Genomic DNA, 21,954 nt, shown 5'->3' on the forward strand with positions numbered 1-21,954 from the left:
AGTGTTTCCACTTCCTCACCACGGCTTGGTGACTGATAGCAGTCTAGCTTCCAGATTCACCAAGTCACCAAAACAGCAAAGTACCGCCTTGGCCTTGGTGCTAAATCTAAGAGGCATTTACAGTCCTTTTCTTAGACCTTCAACAGTCATTAGCACGATTGGCCGATCCATGCTCCCTGAAACACTTTTTCCTTTACCACACTCACTTCTTTTTGTTTATTTTTTTTTTCAAATATGTCTCATGTATTTATTACAGAATCAACGTACTAGTAGAGAAGCATAGAAACAAAGAGATCATTTTCCCAATAAGATTTGTTTAACTGCCCAGATGGTGGTGATGTTTTCAGCTTGATATGGAGAGATGCTAGTGACCTTGATAAAGAATAAATATGGTGCCATCTCAGGTGCAATTCCTTACAGACCCAGCTTGGTTCTTCTCCAGTGTCTCCTGTTGGAGTTTATTACTAGCTTCATCCAAATCCATGGGGGATGGGACAGTTCTGCTCTTGCTTCTTGGCCAGAAGCCACTTCGTCCTGCAGGTCTTGTGAAAAGACATGGCAAGGAATGGAGTTAACCCTCTGCATGTACTTATTTATTTATTTATTTAGTTAGTTAGTTAGTTAGTTAGTTAGTTATCGTCCTCCTCTGGCTGCAATTTATGAATCTCCTTTGTAGTCTTTTTTTTTTTTTCACACTAAGCAGTGTTCTTTAGAATTCTGTCCTTTCTTTAACACTACAAAAATAGAGACTTATTGTATCTATTTTTTTGTATTCAGTCTTATGGCCCTATTTATTAGCTCTATTGTTGACGACTCTGAAATCTTTATATTGAGCCCAAAGCGCTCTCCTGTTAATAGCCAATTTGTACAACTGCCAACTGAACACCTGCCTTTGGATGTTCTCAAGCACCTTAGATACAGAATACACCAAAGTGAAATCTTCTGTCCAGCCCCAAGCCTGCACCTCCCAATCCCTATCACCGAGGGGTAGTGTAGCCACCCATCCCTGTTTGCCCAAGATGCCGCCAGCGACACCTGTGATCCTTGAAGGAAAACTTCACTTAGGTACCACTTTTGTAAATATGCTTTTTAAAGAAGAGAATAAAAAGAGAATATTTTCTCTCGCAAGGAAAAATTTTAGAACACAACATATACTTTGCAACAGGCTAGAGAAAAATAAAAATAAAGGCAAAAATTAAAAGCAAAAATCTGAAAATAAAGAAAGCCACCAGGAGGCATTAAGAAAATGGTAAAATAAGATGATAGAAAAGAGAGTCAGCGCATAGCATAAATGTAAATGGTTTTAAGTTCTCTATTAGGCCTGGGGCAGGGGTCGAGGCTAGATGGGGTCAACGGGGAAAACAAGAAGACATATGTAATACTTTCAACAATAAAGGTTAAAAAATAAAAATATAATAATAAAGTTCTTTATTGAAAGACAGAAATAAAATAAATTGCTGTCCACCCAGAATAATGTGACACAGAAAATAAACAATCAAAAGAGAGGGAAAAATAAGGCAAACAAATGCAATGGGAGAGAAATCAGGGACTGATACTAATATCAGAAAATAATACAGTCAAAGATAAAGAAAAATGATAAATATGATCTTTTAATTTTTAATCAAGGTTATCGTTTCCAAAAAATAAAATTTTGATTATAAGCAAAATAACAAACGGTAACAGATAAAGAAGAAATTGGGAAAGGACAAATGTGGAGGGAGAATTTAATAGAACTCTCCTGGTATTCCAAGGTTTTCCCTGAGTCCATAGAATAGACATATTTCTTTAAAAAAAAAAACAAACAACTCATGCTTATTAATTATTTCCAAAATGTGCTATAGAAAGCAATTTTCAACCTTTTCATCTCAAAAATTAATTACTAAAATTCTGCGGCACATCAAAAAATATAGAGTGTCCCCCCAAAATGTAAACATACTTTTTTCCTGATACCTCAACTAATGTTTCTTGCTTTACAGATTTAACACATTGGTATTAATAATTATTCAAAGTGTGTATACATTTTTGGGGGACACCCTATATTTTTTGCTGATCTGACAAAAAAAGATATAATTGATATAATTTTGATTCATTCACACTGGATGGCTATTGTGTTAGCTCTTGTCATTTTTTTTTTTAATTTGGCAATCTAAGGGAAAAGAGGACAGTGCCCTTGACTAAATAGTCAAGTATTGCATATTTTAAAAATTCTTGCAGCACACCGGGTGAAAATTGCTGCATTAGAAGAATATCCCCATCCAGTATGATATGACATGCTAGATTGAAATCTAGAACGAAATCTATAGACTGCAAGTAAATTTATTTCATGGTTTAGAAAAAAATCAGATCTAATTTGGACAAAAACAAACAAACACATAAGCTCATCCTAACTACCTTCCCCAAGATGACCTTTGTTTTCATTTATTCCCTTTGCTTATGTATGTGGTGATTTGTTTATGCTAAAATTGAGATGACATTTTATATACATAATAGAGGCCCGGTGCACCGAATTCGTGCACTTGGGTTCAGAGGGAGGTCCCTCAGCTCGGCCTGCTCCCTCTCACAGTCCAGGAGCCCTCGGGGGATCCTTAGCGCTGCCTCAGAGGTGGGAGAGGCTCCCACCACTGCTGCTGTGCTGACCAGTCGTGAGTCTGGCTTCTGGCTGAGTGGCGCTCCCTCTGCGGGAGCGCACTGACCACCAAGGGGCAGCTCCTGTATTGAGTGTCTGCCCCTGGTGGTCAGTGCACGTTACAGCCACCAGTCGTTCCGCTGTTTGGTTGATTTGCATATTAGCCTTTTATTATATAGGTTCCTGCTTTTTTTCACTTGGTCTTGCACCCCGCTTTTTTTTCCCACTTAAGTGTTATTTTCCCTTTTTCCAATTTATGGATAAATCATAATTTATTAAAAGATTTTTCTGTTTTTGAGCACTAAAGTTCACAGTGATCTACAGTATTAAAAATAAAAACAACTAAGTTGAGCACCTTTTAAAAAATTCTTTCTTTATACCCCTCTGATTCCCTTGTAACATTCTTTGGTAAGACTTCAAGAACTGGAATTTTTGGAGCAAAAGTTACTGATATTTTAAAGGCTTTTTAATACTGGTTGTTATAAAAATAAGGTCAATTTATTAAGCAAAAGTGTTATCCAATTGTTTGCACTTATTTCGATATCAAATAATTTTTCATGTTCATTTGTTGTATTTATTCTTTCCTTATTTGGTTGATCATGTCATTTGTTAGTTTTTATCAGTGTCTTTAATAAATATCATAATGAATTGTGAGCCCTGTTAGAGTTAAGAAGAGTGATCCTTTATCATCTATGTCACAAATATTGTTTTATTTAATCTTTCTATTTTTGTTGTTGGTGTTTTCTAAAGTAAAAAAAAAAAAAAGTTTACTTCTTATGTATTCTATTAATCTTTTACTCTGTGTTTCTTCCAGACTAAATTACATAAATATTCACTTGTATTTCCCTCTAGGTATTTTTTGTTCTCATTTAATCTAATTCAGGATCTAACTTTTTCCTAATAACCTGTTGTCTTAGCATCATTTATGAAATAATTATAAAAGTTCACATAATCTACATCTAGAAAAGCCTAAAGATTACACAAGAAAAGTTAGAACTAATAAATGAATTCAGTAAAGTTGCAAGATACAAAGTAAACATACAAAAATTAGTTGAATTTCTATATGCTAACAATAAACTATCCAGAAAGGGAATTAAGAAACCAATGTCACTCTAGCTGGTTTGCTCAGTGGTTGGAGCATTGGCCCTCTGACTGAAGGGGCCTGGGTTCGATTCCAGTCAAAGGGATGTATCTCGGTTGCAAGCTCCATCCCCAGCCCCAGGCCGGTCAAGGCACATGCAGGAGGCAGCTAATCGATGTGTCTCTTTCACATTGGTGTTTCTCTCTCTGTCTCTTCCCCTCCCTTCCACTCTCTCTTAAAAAATCAATGGAGAAAATGTCCTCTGGTGAGGATTAACAAAACAAACAAACAAACAAAAACAATGTCATTTATAGTAGCATCAAAAATTATACTGCCCTAGCCGCTTTGGCTCAGTGGATAGAGCGTCAGCCTGCGGACTCAAGGGTCCCAGGTTCGATTCCGGCTAAGGGCATGTACCTTGGTTGCGGGGACATCCCCAGTAGGGGGTGTGCAAGAGGCAGCTGATCGATGTTTCTCTCTCATCGATGTTTCTAACTCTCTATCCCTCTCCTTTCCTCTCTGTAAAAAATCAATAAAATATATTTTTTTAAAAAATTATAAAATAGCCTGGCTGGTGTGACTCAGTGGTTGAGCATTGACCTATGAATCAGAAGGTCATGGTTCAATTCCTGGTCAGGGCACATGCCCACTGGGTTTTGGGCTCAATCCGCAATAAGGGGTGTGGGGGAGGCAGCCAACTGATGATTCTTTCTCTCTCTTTTTAAAAAAAATATATTTTTATTGATTCAGAGAGGAAGGGAAAGGAGGAGAGAGAAACATCAATGATGAGAGAAAATCATTGATTGGCTGCCTCCTGCACGCCCCCTACTGGGGATCGAGCCTGCAACCAGGCATATGTCCTTACTGGAATCGAACCTGGGACCCTTAGGTCTGCAGGCCAATGCTTTATCCACTAAGCCAAACAAGCTAAGGCTGATGATTCTCTCTCATCATTGATGTTCCTATCTCTCTCTCCCTCTTCCTCTCTGACATCAATAAAAATATATTTTTTTAAAATGATAAAATACTGAGAAACTTAACTGAGGAGGTGAAAGACTTATACACTAAAAACCATAAAACACTGATGAAAGAAAAAAGAGAAATAAATGAAAATATATTATGTGTTCATGGGTTGGAAGGCTTAATTTGTTAAAATGTCTCTGTTACCCAAGCGACCTACGGATTCAATGCAATACCTGTCAAAATCCCAATGGCATTTTTTCCAAAAATAGAAAAGAAAATTCTAAAATTCATATGGAACCACAAAAGACAGAGAGAACTATGAGTGACTATAAGGTATGGTTATGGAACTTTTGACTATGAGAAGCATATCCAATGTATTTTCCCATTTTTAATTTAACAGACATTTATTGAACACTTTCTCTGTGCCAGATATTGTTGAGAACCTGGGATAACAAAAAAAAATGAAAGAGCGTCCCTAAACCAGTCGTTGGACTCCTTGATTTGGCAATAGCAGTGTTTGCTAAAATACATCTGGAGTGCCAAATTCCAAAGGAAAGTGTCAGTGTCAGATCCAAAATGTTAGTGCAAATGACTGTAACCTGAGATTTTTACTGAATAGGATTACTATGGTCAATGAGCAATAAGTTCCTTGACTTTTTGAGATTGACTTGACCAAATTTGTCATGGGAAAATCTCTCCTCTTAAAGCTTCTATTATTCTGGAGGCCAGGTTACATATCAGAGAAAGAGGGAGAGGAAGAAGAAAAGGAGAAGGAGGAGTAGGAGAGAAGAAGGAGGGAGGGAGGGAGGGAAAGAAAAAGAGAAAGAGAAAGGAGGAAGAGAAGGAGAGAGAGATATGAATCCAAGGCCCCTGCAAATCAATTATGTTCTTTGCATCTGTATTTAGAGATGGTATATTAAGACATCGTTTTCAGTGTTCAATAGCTGTATTATTGTCCTCAATTTATGGAGAAAGAATTCAGGGCATAGAGAAATTGTGCTTTACCTGTCGTCACAAAGCTGGGACATAATGGGAGGTTTGGACTGGACAATCTTAATTTTCCCCTTTAATTCAAAGCGCCATACCTGCCCTCCCCATTATAGTGTTGGTATTGTTAAAGGACTCGCTATGTTCTTCCTTGGCATGTGCTAGAGAGGACACAAGTGACTTGCTATGCTACCAAGATTAACATTGACTTTAGTGCAAATCTCTACCAGAGTTCTTGCCTTCCTTTCCCCCCCACCAAGTTCTCAAGCCAGCTTAACTCGCTGGGATGGCTAAATATTAACTTTTAGGTCAGCATAACCGTGCGTCACAGGCCATAGTCTAAACACCAGGGAACTTTAGTCTCCTCCTGTGCCTCCTCTCACACGGCCAGAGGAAGACAGGAATGCAGCCTCAGGTGTTCCTCTACAAATCCGTAGACGGTTGTGCCGCCTTCTCTCGGTGGGATCAGAGTGTGTCTTTGTAGAGATGTGGATAATGCATATTAGTTTTTAATGATCACAATCATCAGGGGAGTCCCATTGTTGATTATCAGCCCTCCATGTGTCTGTGTTCACAAGTCCAGACTCGGACAAAGAAATACAAAAATAAACACGTGTAGAGAGAGGTCAGGGGACCTTAGAAATTATTTACTCCAAACCTCTCAATTTATAGAAAAGGAAAGTGAGCACCCAAAATATTATTTATCAAAATCCCAGAGATGTTATTTTGCAACTCGGTCACATGTTGGCTCTCCATACACAATTACACTTTAAAGTATTTTATAATTTTTTATGAACGTTCTATAGTAGGGTGCAGTTGGAAGGCCTGTTTGTTCTACAAGGTTTCTTAAGAAAAAGAACAGGTTTCAGCTGCCCAGCTTCTCATTTCCTCTTGCCCAAAGAAACACATTCAAGTCTTTTTTACCTCCATGGACCTGAATGGCGAGTAAGTATTGCCACCTCCTGAGTTTTCGGTTTGGGGCATTCATTGCACATTGGCTTTCCCCTATGGGAGATGAGACTTAGCTCTTTGTTTTCTTCATTCACACCTCCCACAGTCACTTCCCATGCACACAATGTATCTCAGTTTTGATTAGAAATATATTCAAGGTTTACATTATTATGACTATATATGCTATTCAGAAATGGGGCATATATTAAACTGTTTGTTTCTTACCAGCATCATTATTCCTGGAGTTAATAGTTTTCTTTTTACTTGCCTATTTTTATCTGTTTGTTTTTCTTGTGTGTGTGTTTTATGTACTTACCGTTCTTTCAGTATTTAAATATTTGCCAGTTGTCTAAATATTCTCTCAAGATGTTCCATGATTCTACCAGTTTTCTATCAGGTTTTCTGTCAGTTGTATCAACTTCATGCTTTTGCAGAAATCTCTCTCATAAGCCCCTGGCCTGCTCCCCTGGCCTGGTTGCCCTCCCTGTCCGGGCACATTGGCGTCTCCTGCCCTCACCTCCTGGAAGAGCTCCTTACTTCCTCCCATTTCCTCATGTCTCCCTTTGTCTTGTTTTATTCCCTCATGTTCATGGACCACATCCTCCAGGGGCTTTTTAAGAAAAAGTTCGTGGAAGTAAAAAAAACATATATGTTTTTGTCTCTCTAAAACTGTCTGTATCCCATCTCCCCACCTGATTGTTAGAGTGATTATACAGAGAGTTCCTTGTTGGAATTCATTTTCACTCAAAATTTTTTTTCTTTGTTCTTTCTTCGGAATTGTGGAGACATTGCTTCAGTGTCTCCTTGTCTACAGTATGGTTGTTGAAAAGTGTCCCACTATTCCAGTTTCCTGTTCTTTATGTCTAACTTTATTTTCTTCTCTGGAAGTTGACTGAAGATGTGTTATCCTAGTGTTGTGAAATTTCACAGTGAGGTGCCTCAGTGTGGGACTTATAAAACCCACTGTGCTGGGCACTCAGTGGGCCAGCCCTTCAAATCTAGAAAATCTACCCTCCAGTTTTGGGGAATTTTCTTGAATTACATTGTTAATGATTTCTTCTCCTGCAGGTGTTTTGTTTCTAGATTTCCTTGGAATTCCTGGATTATTTATCTGCTTTTTTTTGGGGGGGGGGTTCTTTTTCTTTTCGTTCCGATGTCTTCAATTTTAGTGTTGATTCTTTCAGCTGAGGTTTGTATTTATGCTGTCATGTTTTTAATTTCTAAGAGGTCTTTTTTGTTCTCTGAACACCTTTTTTTCTAGCAGCATCGTTTTCTTGATTCAAGATACCTTGTATTTCTCTTATCTTTATAAGTTTTTAATAATACTTTCGGAAATTTTCTTTTTCCTTCATAATTCTGGATCTCTCCAGATTGTTTTTGGCTTTTCTTGGCTCTTTGGTAGCAGTGGTGCTCTGCTCACATGTAAGAGTAGGGACTAAAAAGTGAAGTTCTGAACACACACGTGTGGGAGGGGACACTGGTGACATCTGCTGCAATGATCTGGCTGAGCCAATTGTTAGGGAACTTTAATGTCAGGATCTTGCAGGCCTTCCTCAGGGGGTGGTCAGGTGCCCTGGGAAAACTCCCCCCAACTCTTGCCTGGAGGGTAAGGGCCCAGCTGCCAGTATTTGGGAGATGAGGGTGAGAAGTAGAAAAGAGGAATCTCGGTACGCTGTGTCCATAGTTACTTAACCTCCCATCTCCCCATAGCATTTCACCCCCAACATTGCGTGGTGTGTCCCCTAATTCAGAGACGTCCGGGTTTGCCCTCACCACAGGATGCACTTTCAGGCTGCTGCTGAGGTGGCGGGGGTCACCTGCTTCTTAAACACAGTTCAACCCCTTCTCCCATCCTCTGCCTGAGGCATCTTCTGCCTGGAGCCTTCTGAGGACCCGGCATGTCAAAGACAGTGCTCATCTGTTCCACCTCCAGCTTCTTGTTTAGCTTTCTTGGGTCCACTGAGTGAGGGGCCACCATCCACCCACCTTCTGGCTTCCAAAATGCTGTTACTGTCATTTCTCCCACTTCTCTTATTGAAAAAATATAGATGTATGTATATGTACATGTGTATGGATATATGTATGCATATATGCATATGTATGTGTGTATATATACATATAATATATAGATATAGATATAGATATATAACTATATTAGTTTTAATAAGATTCAGGAGCAGGTCAAAACTTTTTTTTATTGATAGAAGAAAAATAGAGAAACATTGATTTGTTGTTCCACTTATTTATGCATTCATTGGTTGATTCTTATATATGCCCTCTTATATATGCCCTGACCAGGGATCAGATCCATGACCTTTACTGGTACTTACCAGACCTTCTAACCAACTGAGCCACCCAGCCAGGGCAGGAGCAGGCCAAATGAGGTGATACTGAGGGAGACCAAAGCAATAATTGCCCAGGGAGAGTCCTTGGAGTGTGAGTGGGCACAGGGATTCCAGAAGAGGGTGAGGAAGGACTTTCAGTACCATAAAAGGGAAGGGAAGGGAAAGGATTCCAGCCTCTGATGATTCTCATCATCCAGATTTAAATGGGGTAATAGAGGCACCAACTTTACATTCCAACATCTGTTCAGTCCCAATAAATTAAAATGCAAAATAGAGGGGAAAAAGTTATACTTTTCAATTCTGCTAACATTTGTACGCTTCCTCTGGGATAGGAAAAGTGTAACAACAGGACAGGAATCAGGGGAGGGAAACTAGTGGTGAATGAGCAGCTAACTGGGCTGTGTATGCATTTTTTTTTTAATTTTTACAGCAAGCCCAGGAGTTGTTATCCTCATTTCATAGGACTAAAATTGAACCTAGAGGATTTATGCTCAGCCACATAATCAGTGAGGAAGGGCCCATCATCCTTAACTTTAAAATAGGTCTTCCCAGCATCTAAAAAATACAACTAAATGGGATAAAGCTAGCCACAGGAAAGCTTGAGGTGGGTGAGAATTAGCCCCTCTCAGCATCAGCCCTGCCAGGATACAATGAAAGCAAATCTAAGACCAAATATTCCACATAATATATTTTTTCTTTTTTAGCATATTAGGCTTTTATTATATAGGATAAAATGTTTCAGTGGTTTTTTTTTAATTTGTTTTATTGCTTAAAGTATTATTACATATGTCTCCTTCCCCCCTACCTTGACTTTCCCCCGTCCTCCCCTACACCCCAAGTGTCTTGTGTCCATTGGTTATGCTTACATGCATGCATACAAGTCCTTCACTTGATCTCTTACCCCAACTCTCCCCGGCCTTCCCGCTGTAGTTTGACAGTCTGTTCGATGCTGCTCTGCTTCTGTATCTATTTTTTGTTCATCAATTTATAATGGTCTTTATTATCCATAAATGAGTGAGATCATGTGGTATTTTTCTTTCATTGACTGGCTTATTTCAGTTCCATAATGCTCTCCAGTTCCATCCATGCTGTTACAAATGGTAAGAATTCCTTCTTTTTTACAGCAGCATAGTATTCCATTGTGTAGATGTACCACAGTTCTCTAATCCGTTCATCTGCTGATGGGCACTTAGGCTGTTTCCAAATCTTAGCTATGGTGAATTGTGCTGCTATGAACATAGGGGTGCATATTTTTTTCTTTTAATTATTTTAAATTTTATCAGGGTGACATTAGTCAACATGAATATATAGGTTACATGTGTGGATTACTAATTTAAAAAATCTGTATATAGGACCATGTGCCCACCACCCAAAGTCAAATCTTCTCCTGTCCCCTCATATTAGGACCCCTTTCTTCCCCCACCCCCTCCTTCTGGCAACCAGCACACTGCTGTTTGTGTACATATAAGTTTCAGTTATATTCCACACATGAGTTAAATCATATAGTTCTTAGCTTTCTCTGTTTGACTTATTTCACTTTGCATATATATTTTTAAACCACATTTATTAGCAAGTAGGCACAAAGCAGGACATCAATATGTTCTGTAAACTTGGAATTCCAGTCCTCTGTTCTTCTGGGTTTTCCTACCACCACCCTACAGAAAAGATACTTAAGTCAGACCTGACAATATTCCATATATAGGTTTCTGTTACTCTTTCATTTATTTGTTTTTTTAAGCTTCACTCGAGTATATTTTTTAAATTGATTTTGAAAGAGAGAGGAAGGGAGAGAGAGAGAAACATTGATATGAGAGAGAAACATGGATTAGTTGTCTCCCATACCCGCCCCAATCAGGGATTAAACCTGCAACCTTTTGATGTACAGGACAAGGCTCTAACCAACTGAGCCACCTGACCAGGCCAGATTTGACTTCTTAATTAGATTATTAAAATTCTTGGAGAGAATGAGTCATATACTTTTTAATTTTTCCATACTGACTAGCACAGTGCTAGATACATATAGATACATATAGATGCACAATAAATACCTTTTGATTATTAAAATTTGTAGCAATATCTTACAAAATATTTGGATCTGAGGGCTCTGTATTTGCTTTGAACTTCTAAAGTGCCTCAACGGACTAGTGACATTACAGAACTGCCTAGCTCACTTGAAATGATTCAGTGCAATTTGCCATGAGTGATGGAAATGGTATACATTTTGTATAGTTGGGAGTTTTTTCTGTGTGTGTGTGTCAATTCACAGCCTTGCTCCCAACTTATATTACACTTTGTCAAGTGTAAAGTATGAACCATAATATACCAATATCAGTGATGATATTTGGTTTCATTTCAGAATTTTTAAAATTGAGTCTTTCCATTTCCACCGATTTTAATTATGTCAAGCATCAACTTTAGGAAGTAAGCTTTGGGCTCTTACTCCGGCCAGTGCTTGGATGCTCAGGGTTGAAAAAGCACTGCCGTGCGGAACCCTGCGGAGCTTTGACCAAAGGGATTTTCTGTCTTCATTCACGTCTTCAGCGAGGAAAGGTGTACCGCTCCTTCTGTTTAGTATGTAATCACTGTACCTGGGCAGCGGTTAGTGCTGAGTGTTTGGTTTGGTTAAGCAATAGCCCTCAGCCACACCGCCAACCTGCAGCCACACCCCAGCCAGGAGGGCCCAGGGCTGGGCTTTCTGTTTGGTTTTTAACCATTGCACAACTGTGTGAAGTTCGGGGAACCTGCTAGGATTTTAGTCTTGGAATATAAGCTTTTGGAGCACCTCTGTGGGGAAGAACTAAAGGAGGAGGACCAGCAGAACAGCTCCAATGTAGGTCTGATGATGTCACAAGCCTGGTGAGGTAAGAAAACGCTTCAGGAAAAAAATACAAACAAAAAACTTAATTGCCCAGAGAGAGGAAGAAGGCCTATCGATTCACCTCAGCGTTTTCCTAGGCAGGAAATTCACTCACTATAGCCGGGAAAGGGAGGGATTTCGACTGAATGAGAAAGACTGATGATACTGGAAATTTACTTTGCATTCTTTCCAGGTTCACATAGAACTGCACAGCAATGTGTATTCAAATTTAAAAACACTATAATTTGAGGAACTCAAGCCCTGGTGTACATTATTATGTAAATTCCCCCAGGAGAGAAAAACTTCTTTGTTTCAGCTTAAGTTTGCACATAGGCATGCATACACACACACACACACACACACACACACACACACTCCATTTATTATTACTCTTAACACATCAATTTAGGTAATCTGGTTCACTGTTCATCATTTGAGATTTTAATTCTGACAACTGGTCATATTTGGTTGATCATATATTTTTCAATTTAGAACATTTCCTGCCCAGGAATCTAGCTTGAGTTTTTATGACACATGAGGAATGGCAACTAGAGCTCAAATCTCAGAATTAGAATGATGCTAAATTTAACATCTTTTCATATGTTTCTAGGCTAAATTCTGTGGTTTCCCCAGAAACATCAAATTGTCTTCCATAATGTGCTACATAAATATATTTATGATAATCTAGGTACTTTAGGATACAGCCATTAATTCTTTTAATATTTCTAGCTTTAAGACTCATATGTATTTCTTCCCTTGTATTTTCTCCCCAGTCATATGATTATGGATTATTTTTTATTGAATTTATTGGGGTGACATTGGTTGATAAAAATTACATAGGTTTCAGATACACATTTCTACAAGGCATCATCTGTATATTGTGTGTTTATCAAGTGCTATAATTATCTTATAACTTAAGGCTAGGCTGACTCCTGGTGGCTCTGTCATACCTTCTGTGCTTGAATCGTTACAGCGGTTCTCAACCTGTGGGTCGCGACCCCTTTGGGAGTCGAACGACCCTTTCACAGGGGTCGCCTAAGACCATCGGAAAACACATATATAATTACATATTGTTTTGTGATTAATCACTATGCTTTAATTATGTTCAATTTGTAACAATGAAATTGGGGGTCACCACAACATGAGGAACTGTATTAAAGGGTCGCGGCATTAGGAAGGTTGAGAGCCACTGGTTTAGTATTTGCTGAAATCGCCCATCGCTTGACAATTAATCCTTGGTGTTCCTGAAATCCAGAATAAATTATAAGGTTTATAAATGTATATAACATAAAAGGACAAGCGAGGTCTTAGAATCTCCGACTTCCTTGATATTTGATCTGGTTAATAACTAACACAAGCAGGCTGCTGTTCCTTTTATTTTTAGAAGAAAATACTATCTCCTCCCGGGAGGAAAAACAGATCAATTCAGCCTGCTTACCCTATCGATCAATCGTTTAGTAGACAGGAGAAAGCTGGCCTCTTCTCGGTGTGTTGTCTGTGCTCCCCTGCCCTCGCTAACCTTGAGTTGATTTGAAAGGAGGGGAGAATGCAGTGTGCTGCATGCAGCAGCTACCATTCGGTGTGGCCCGGGCGATGTGCTGGACACATTCCATGGGCTGGATTCTTTAGTTCATTTGAGACAGGAAGCCTGTGATAGAAGCATGATTACCCCTATTTCACATATTAAAAAAACAATGTAAGCCTTTTTGTGTTTGTGTTGTTTTGCATTGGTTTTTTTTTTATTAATGTGTCCTTTTATTTTTTTCTTTAAATACGTTTTTATTGATTTTAGAGAGAGAGGAAAGGAGAGGGAGAGATAGAAACATCGATGAGAAACATCAATCGGCTGCCTCCTACTCGCCCCCTACTGGTGATCTAGCCTGCAACCGGGCCATGTGCCATGACTGGGAATCGAACCACTGAGCCACACCCGCCAGGCCTAATGTGCCCTTTAACAAAAAAAAGGGTGGTAGTGGAGAAATCATCTTACAGAGGCCTAGAATCCCAAAAGTTATGATAAAGATTGTAGGGCAACATATAATTGAAAATATCAAAAACACTAAAAGAATTTGTCATCTCAACAAGATGCTCCCCCCAATGGCTGTTGTCTGCGTCAATTTCACAGGTGGCAAATGAGTTTTCCTAAATTCTAGCCCATGGTTCTGATGTAAAATATTGACTGTTGGAAGTTACCTTTGGGTCTGTGCTACAACACTCCAGTTACAAATTTACCTTATTCATTCATTCATCCATTTATCCTGAGAAAAAATGAAAACAGTGATCCTTGGGAGGCAGGAAACAATCTTCCATACACTCAAGAAATCTGATTGTTCTCAAACCCACTCTTTAGTCAGTCAAGTTTGAAAATTGTTTCTCTGGCCCAGCTGGCATGGCTCAGTTGTTGAGTGTCAACTATGAACCAGGAGATCCCAGCTCAGTTCCTGGTCCTGGCATATGCTTGGGTTGTAGGCTCGATCCCCAGTGTAGGGTGTGCAGGAGGCAGCCAATCAATGATTCTCTCTCATCGTTGATGTTACTATCTCTCTCTCCCTCCCCCTTCCTCTCTGAAATCAATAAAAATATATGTAAAAAAGAAAAAGGAAATTGCTTCTCTGTTGCAGTTCATCTGACTGACCCATAATGTATCCACAAAAGGAATCTTTACAGCAATTCTGCCATCATATTAAGGATAAGCACTTAGTTATTCCACACCTGCTGTATTTGAGGAATTATTCCAGGAGCTTTGCTGCATTATCTCTAATCCTCATAGTTGCCCTAGGAAAAGTACTGTCCCCATTCTACAGGTGAGGCGGCTGAGGACTGCCTCAAAGTCACATGACTATGCTGAAGTCATTTTTTTTTTCTCTCACTAAGTGTTAATGCTCTACTGGGAACTTGATGCCAGACATCCCACTCCTTGAGATTGATTAACTCATAGCAGGAGAAGTTGGGCTGTAGGGTCACTGTTATTGGAAGTTAGTGGTGTGTGGCTGAGGGAAAATTGTCTGGGAAATGGATTTATCCTTGAGGCTCAGAACCCTGAAACCTTGTACTGGAGCCTGCCTGAACTGGCTGGGAAATTTCAGAAATTTTGTGAGGTGGTATTAAAAACTTAAATTCTATGAAAATATAGGCAAACAAATTATATTAAAAACAAAGTTAATAAATACTCAAAACTCATCACTTACTAATTACTTTAGTTTCCTATGTTTTTTACATCTATTGTATCTGTGTGGTAGAAATATTGTATAATGGTGTGCAACTATACACCTCTTTTTTTAAATTGATTTTAGAGAGGAAAGGAGAGGGAGAGAGAGATAGAAACATTAATGATGAGAGATAATCATCGATCAGCCTCCTGCATACCCTTTAATGGGGATCGAGCTTGAAACCCGGGCATGTGTCCTGACCTGGATCGAACCATGACCTCCTGGTTCATAGGTTGACACTCAACACTGAGCCACACCAGCTGGGCTATACACCTCTTTTCAACTTTGTGTTTATGACTTAATGTTACTCACTTGAAATAAGCCATGACAGGAGTATTTACACCATGGAAATTGACTATAAATCAGGTTCAACTTAATGTATGTCGCTTGACTATGCTTAAGAATGTGATGAAGAAAACATTAATGCAAATTAAACATAAAAGTTGCCTGTCTTTAGCTGTTACATGAGAATAACACACAAAAAATTTCTGAGGAAAATTTTCTTCCAGAATTAAAAAAAAATTATTATCTGTTTCAGCAAAGAATGTGCTCATGTCATTAACAAGCACGTGAAATTCCAACATTTGTGCTTATTGTTTCACTTTCATCCAACTAGTTAATGCAAATGAAATATCAACTGACATTCATGTCAGAACTAGACTTGTTTTGTCAGTTGCAACCATAGATTGACTATAGAGGAGTCCAGAAAAACTCAAAACATCCTGTGAAAATTAATTTGTCCAAATAAAAAGAACATATTGTTTAATCTTTATTTGTAAGCCATATTACACATCCCTTATTTATAATAATAAACATTTTTGTTTCTGTAGAACCAGTTGTTAAACATTTGCTACCACACCTCTGCCTGTGAGGTTTGGTCTGCAAACTTTTCACGGGCCAGAACCACAGAGTCAAATTCATGCCTTTCCCAAAACATTGGCACCCTTTGAATATAGTTGAAATCATAATATAGCTCTTTATCCTGTAATTTTAAAAACAAAACAAAAAAAAGAAAGAAGAGCTAAAAAGCATGTCAACTTCTGGTATTGAATTTTCTGCATTAGTCCACCAGCAAGATTGAATACTGCCAAGAAGTCTTCAAACTACCCAGAAGCAGGTTACAGATAAGTTTCTCTGAAATGTCATGCATTTTGTTGCTATATGTTCATGTACCCTTTTTTGCTAAAGAAGATTATAGACTCCATTTCCAGCTATCTCTGGCTTAAGCAGTAGGGTTCCCCCCACCCCCAGAACAGTAAGTTAATACATTTTATGTGTTAGTATATCAAGCTAAGAAAACATTAAGGATTGAAAAATTGGAAATTCAGACCAGTCTTGTATTTACTTAGTTGAGTGAATTAAAAGTAGGATAAGAGCATATCAATTTCTGGTTTTGTTTTACTTCTAACCTGTACCACTCTCTAGAAACACGGTGATCTGTGGATTGTCACGCATATTTTTATATGCCTAGTTACTTACTTCTCCCTTAATTGGTTTCGGACTGTTGCTTCAACACTGTGTTTTCTTATTACATTCCACACTGTGGAAGGTAGGGCTGTTTTGTTGATTTTAGCTTAAGAATTAGCAAACTTTCTGTGACCAAATTTTTCACTTTCTCTGAGCAAACTTTAATACACAAAATATTGAGAACTGCCCTCTGTTCCATCATGCTCCGATGGTTATCTAATATTTATTAATGGGGGGAAATGAATGAGTGAATGAATGAATGAAATAAAAACAACTAGAGACCTTTCCGATATTTTCTGGAAAAGTGCTGATGTAGAATTAGGGATGGTTGAGTGGAAGGGACGAAAATAATAACTGGGCGAGTTATTTTTGACTCAGGTTTGAACAGTCATCTGATGGAGACAGATCATATCGACAGAGTTCTTGGCTCCCTTAGAAAAGTAGATGGATTGCCAAGTAATGGTGGGAATCACAATACACATTTTCCTGCTGATGAGGCAGAATTTTTTTTTTCTGGTTTTGATGTTAAGCATGTGTCAGGTTCTCTACCTTCTTGAGATGTCTATTTTTACCTAATTTTTCAGAAATGATCTGAAAGGAAACCCTGATGAAGTTTTTGGTCTCTTGGGATTTTGTTATTGCTTAGAGGGGAGCAATGTGGGTTAGAATAATGTCTTTTTAGGGCCTTCCCACACCACAAATGCTGTGTCTTCATTCACAGCAGTTTAATAGCCATTTATTTGCCTCTCTCTCTCTCTCTCTCTCTCTCTCTCTCTCTCTTTTTCTCTCTCTCTCTCTCTCCCTCTCCTAAAACTGATAGATTAATCAGGGTGTTTCTTACAAATCTCACTGTAGACTGAGAAAAATTTAGCCAGGGACAACATGGTTGAGGTGCTCCAGTCCCTCCTGTTAATACATATGGTCTCAGTCACTCATGGCTGAGAGGGATGGGTTTCTGACAGCAGGGAGCTTGCCTGCCTGCATGTCAAGGGCAGGCCCAGAAGCTGGAGGACCGGTGGCATCATGATAGAGCTGCGGAGATTGATTACTTACATGCCAATACAAAGTGTGGAATCCATGAGATATCAGCTCTAAGGGTTCTTAAGATATACATACCTAAGGAATCACAAATAATGGAGTCTCTACAAAGGGTATGTGAGAGTAGACCCCATCAAGAATTCCCCTCAAACTAACTGCACAGAAGTCTGTCCCTAATATTTCCTTCTGCATGATACTTGTGAACATGCAACCGCAGTATGAGATCAAGGTCTCTCAGAGGTTGACAGAGGCTTGCATTACCTTTTCGTGTTGTTTTCGAGGCTCTCAGTATATTAAAGTACTAAAATAATGACACAGCAGGGTTATCAAAATGGGAGAATATTTTAAATGCTTCCATGTGCAAATTGCAATGTTGCACCCAAGCATGAAGGTGACAGAATGTTCCTGTTTTTGAGATAAAGTGTTGGTTCACAGGAAACCTGGGTGATTTATTATGAAAAAATGGGGCTGAAGTTCAAAGCTCTATGTGGTGAATATTGCCTTTTTTCAATCCTGTCAGTATAGCTCTGGGCTCGTATTTGGAGATGGTTGTCAAGACTCTACATTTGAGGCCCTAAGTCAGTGATGGTGAACCTATGACACGCGTGTCAGAGGTGACACACGAACTCATTTTTTTGGTTGATTTTTCTTGGTTAAATGGCATTTAAATATATAAAATAAATATCAAAAATATGTCTTTGTTTTACTATGGTTGCAAATATCAAAAAATTTCTATATGTGACACGGCACCAGAGTTAAGTTAGGGTTTTTCAAAATGCTGACACGCCGAGCTCAAAAGGTTCGCCATCACTGCCCTAAGTGAATGGGAAGCCCTGACTAACTGACCTCCTGTAGCCCATGTTCTTGAATTCCCTGCCTACCCTGACAGAGAGTGACATAAAGCCTGTCATGTTGAGGACTTCATGGTGTACATGAGAAAGCTTGAACTCCGAATCCTTGTTCCCCCATTTACTTGTTGTGTAACCTTACATGAGGTAGTTAGGTTTGCTATTCATAAAATGGAGCTAATAATGCTTATTTCACACAGTTGCTGGGAAGTTAGGAAATAGCAAGTGTAAAGTATCAATCACATAGTGCAGTGGTCGGCAAACTCATTAGTCAACAGAGCCAAATATCAACAGTACAACGATTGAAATTTCTTTTGAGAGCCAAATTTTTTAAACTGAAACTATATAGGTAGGTACATTGTTATTAACTTAATTAGGGAACTCCTAAGCTGGCCTTTACTAAAAATGTCCTCACTCTGATTGAGGTACGTTCGCTGAGGTCGACCCTTTCCAACTCTCCCATCCACACTTGTCTTGTATACTTGTTTCATGGTTCTTCTCAACGATAGGGAGCAGGAGTATAAGAATTAAAAAGGCCACACCCACAGCTAATGCCAGGACTTTGAAGCCTAGGCAAACAGAAATCGAGTATCGGGGCCAAAGAGCTGCATGTGGCTCGAGAGCCGCGGTTTGCCGACCACTGACATAGTGTATATTCAAGTATCAGATACCATCACCACCAACACAGACACACACGCTCACACTCACACACACACGCTCACACACGCTCACACACTCACACACTCACACTCATGCATCAGAGCTAGAGCCCCAAGTTTTGGTTTTGAAGATCTGTTGAGTGTAACTAACTACACTGCCGACCTGGGCCCAATTCACCTCAATGAGGTCCCCTGTTCAGCCTCTACCCCACCCCGCAACCTCCAGCCTCTCCTGCTCCCCCGCCCCCACCTGCCCTTGGGAATGAAGATAGTTTGCACATCTGAGCGGAATCTCTCATGCTGCACATGTGAGAACATTTGACAGAATGAGGACTTCACAAAGAGGACGGGCGATACCCAAAGGGCAATGGAGCACCTACAGTTTCCCTGACCTGACGGTTGTCAGCCATGGTTCCCGGGCCCTGCCGCTAAGAGAGACACCTGGCTGAGAGCTGAACGCACTAGGAGTGGAGAATTCAAGTGCGGTTCCTTGTGGTCCCTGGTGCGGGGTCTTTAACTGTTTGGGAAGGAGGGCTTCTGCCGGCCAGGCTGCCCTGGCTCCTTTCCCTGGAGTGCTGAGATTGAACAGTGGCAATGCTTTGTGCATCCCGCATTTCCTGGTTTGTGATGAAGGAACAGCCTGGCTGCTCTCTAGCTGCGGGCCCCACAGGTCACCTGCACTTCATGGCAGAAGAAAAGGGAAATCATCACACACATTACAGTCATGTGATGTTTACAGTCAGCAACGTAGACTTTGAACTTGGAAGGTGCAAGGAGGGTGACTGTACCGAGCATGGGAAGTCCCAAACATGAGAAGCTATAGGGGGGGTGAGGGGGGATTGGATCCCTGGCAGAGGTTCACCCCGGAATAATTTGCCATCGTTTAAGCCAGTCATTGTATCGTCATGGGAAAGGCTGGAGACGTCCTGTTAGGCAGAAAGAGGCAGGATGTGAAGTTGTTTATATATTGTGTAAAACTGGTAAGTAGATGGACAAACTGAAACAAATCCTGGGAAAAAATGTAACCCCTAGCACGAGGTTAGGTTGCTATGGTTAGGGATGACCTTTCTCCCCTTTCCCCACACTTCGTGTGCTTAAACGTTCATGTGCATATGTGTGTATAATTGCATGTATTTGTATGTATGTATATTATATATAAAGATATGCACACAAATATACACGTTCTCTTTAAGGAGGAAAGGTTTCACGTTAAACATTGGGGAAAGATTGGAGATATTTGTGAGCGGGGCAGATGCACAAGAGAAGGAGGTTTTATATTTTAAAAGAAGACTGAACACTTTGACATACACTAAGGACTACACTTTAAAGTCCATCAGAAGACGAGTGCGTTTTACACCCTGTCCTGCAGATTTCTGTGCTCTACGGCAGGCACAAGGCTCTTTCTTCTCTGTGGCGATTCTCGATATAAATCACGGCATTGTTTTCCTTGGTTTAAGTGACATTCCTCTTTGATCATTCCTTCACACAAGGAAAAGATATTTCCTCGTGCGAAGCCGTGGTTAACTTCTCACAACCTCGGACAACAAAGGGGCCCCTGTGCGCGCCCGCCGGCAGGAATTCCTCCTGGAGGACAGGGAGGGCCCCCAGCTGACCCGTATCCAAGGAAGATGTTGCGAGGCTTGCAAAGCTTGTTCTGAGAAAGGAGCCCAGCTGGGGACCTTTTCTTTCTATTCAGAGACTGGCCCTGCCTGGGGTGGGGGTGGGAGGGAACCCATAAAAGAAAACCCAAAAACAAGCCTGAATACATTTACAAATTACAAGGGAAAGCTAATGCTTGCAAGCAGTGTTGGGGCCAACTCGGGGCTTATCATATTTAGAACTTAACTCCACTTGGAAAGAAACTTTGTTTTTCTTCCCAGGAAAGTTAAAGGCGGGAACAGAGATGGACTGGCCGCTGTGTGGTAAAAACACCGAGTAAATCCCCGTCTGAGGATAAGCCAGGGCTTGGGGGCGGCCTTAAAGTCCCCTCGGCTGCTCCTCCTCACCCACCAGTGAGTCCATGTGACATGTTGCCACCAGTTATTATTATGAACTAGGAATCTCATCAAGTGGGGCCCGTAGCCGGGCAAGCACGGCCCCTCCCCGTGTAACCCAGCCCATCCTGTGGTTTATGTCCCACCCTGCCTTTTCTACCACCCACAAACCCTCCCCTCCATGGCCTTCCTCGCATCCTTTGACTCCCCCTTAGACACTGGGAGGATTTCTAGAACGACATCCCATACCTGCGAGTGGGTCTGGCATTTCCTTGGCCCTCCAGTAAATGCCACTGCCCCGCCCCCTTCATCCTTTTCCCTTCTTTGCACAGAAATACCCCTTCCTGTGATAGGTCCTTAAGTTCCTGGTCCCTGAGAGCTCCTTTAAGAAAACAGAGGTGTGATGAGAAGAAATGAGAGGCGAGGAGAGCCAGCTCTCACCATTGAGGGGCCCCTCTTCACCAGCCTATTTCTTTTTTCTTTTCCTTTTTTTAATTTCAGAGAGAGGGAGAGAAGGAGAGAGAGAGAGAGAGAGAGAGAGAGAGAGAGAGAAACATCAATGATGAGAGAGAATCATCATCCCTCTGCTGCCTCCTGCACACTCCCCACTGGGAATCCAGCCTGCAACAGGACACGTGCCCTGACAGGAATCAAACTGTGACCTCCTGGTTCATAGGTCCACACTCAACCTGAGCCACACCACTGGGCAACAGCCACACTATTTCTTGAAAGTTGGAAATGAAGAACCACGAGAAGACTGGCAGCTGCCATTTGGTGCTCTGCCACCTGCTTGTCCTGATCCATGCATTTTCTGTACACTTCACATCTAGAACAAACTAAGGCCCAGGGAGGCTGAGAGATTTGCTCATGGCCACACAGCCGATAAGTGGTGGGGCTAACATTCAAACTCAGGCACTTCTGAGTTCTCC

General features: G+C 40.4%; 1 protein-coding gene across 2 annotated transcripts in view; it reads left to right on the forward strand.

Moving 5' to 3' along the window:
• LOC102252157 (chromosome unknown open reading frame, human C4orf19) overlaps nt 1-21,954 on the forward strand; it is a 60,778-nt gene that overhangs the window by 14,570 nt on the left and 24,254 nt on the right. The window contains exon 1 of one of the 2 annotated variants that reach the window (XM_005859736.2): nt 11,684-11,814. The exons of the other annotated variant lie outside the window; for it this stretch is intronic. The gene's annotated coding sequence lies outside the window, so the exon portion shown is untranslated. Of the gene's footprint in view, nt 1-11,683; nt 11,815-21,954 lie in introns of those variants that run through there. 2 annotated transcript variants of the gene reach the window in all.

The sequence above is a fragment of the Myotis brandtii genome, unplaced genomic scaffold (assembly GCF_000412655.1).
Source record: "Myotis brandtii unplaced genomic scaffold, ASM41265v1 scaffold1299, whole genome shotgun sequence".
NCBI lineage: Eukaryota > Metazoa > Chordata > Mammalia > Chiroptera > Vespertilionidae > Myotis > Myotis brandtii.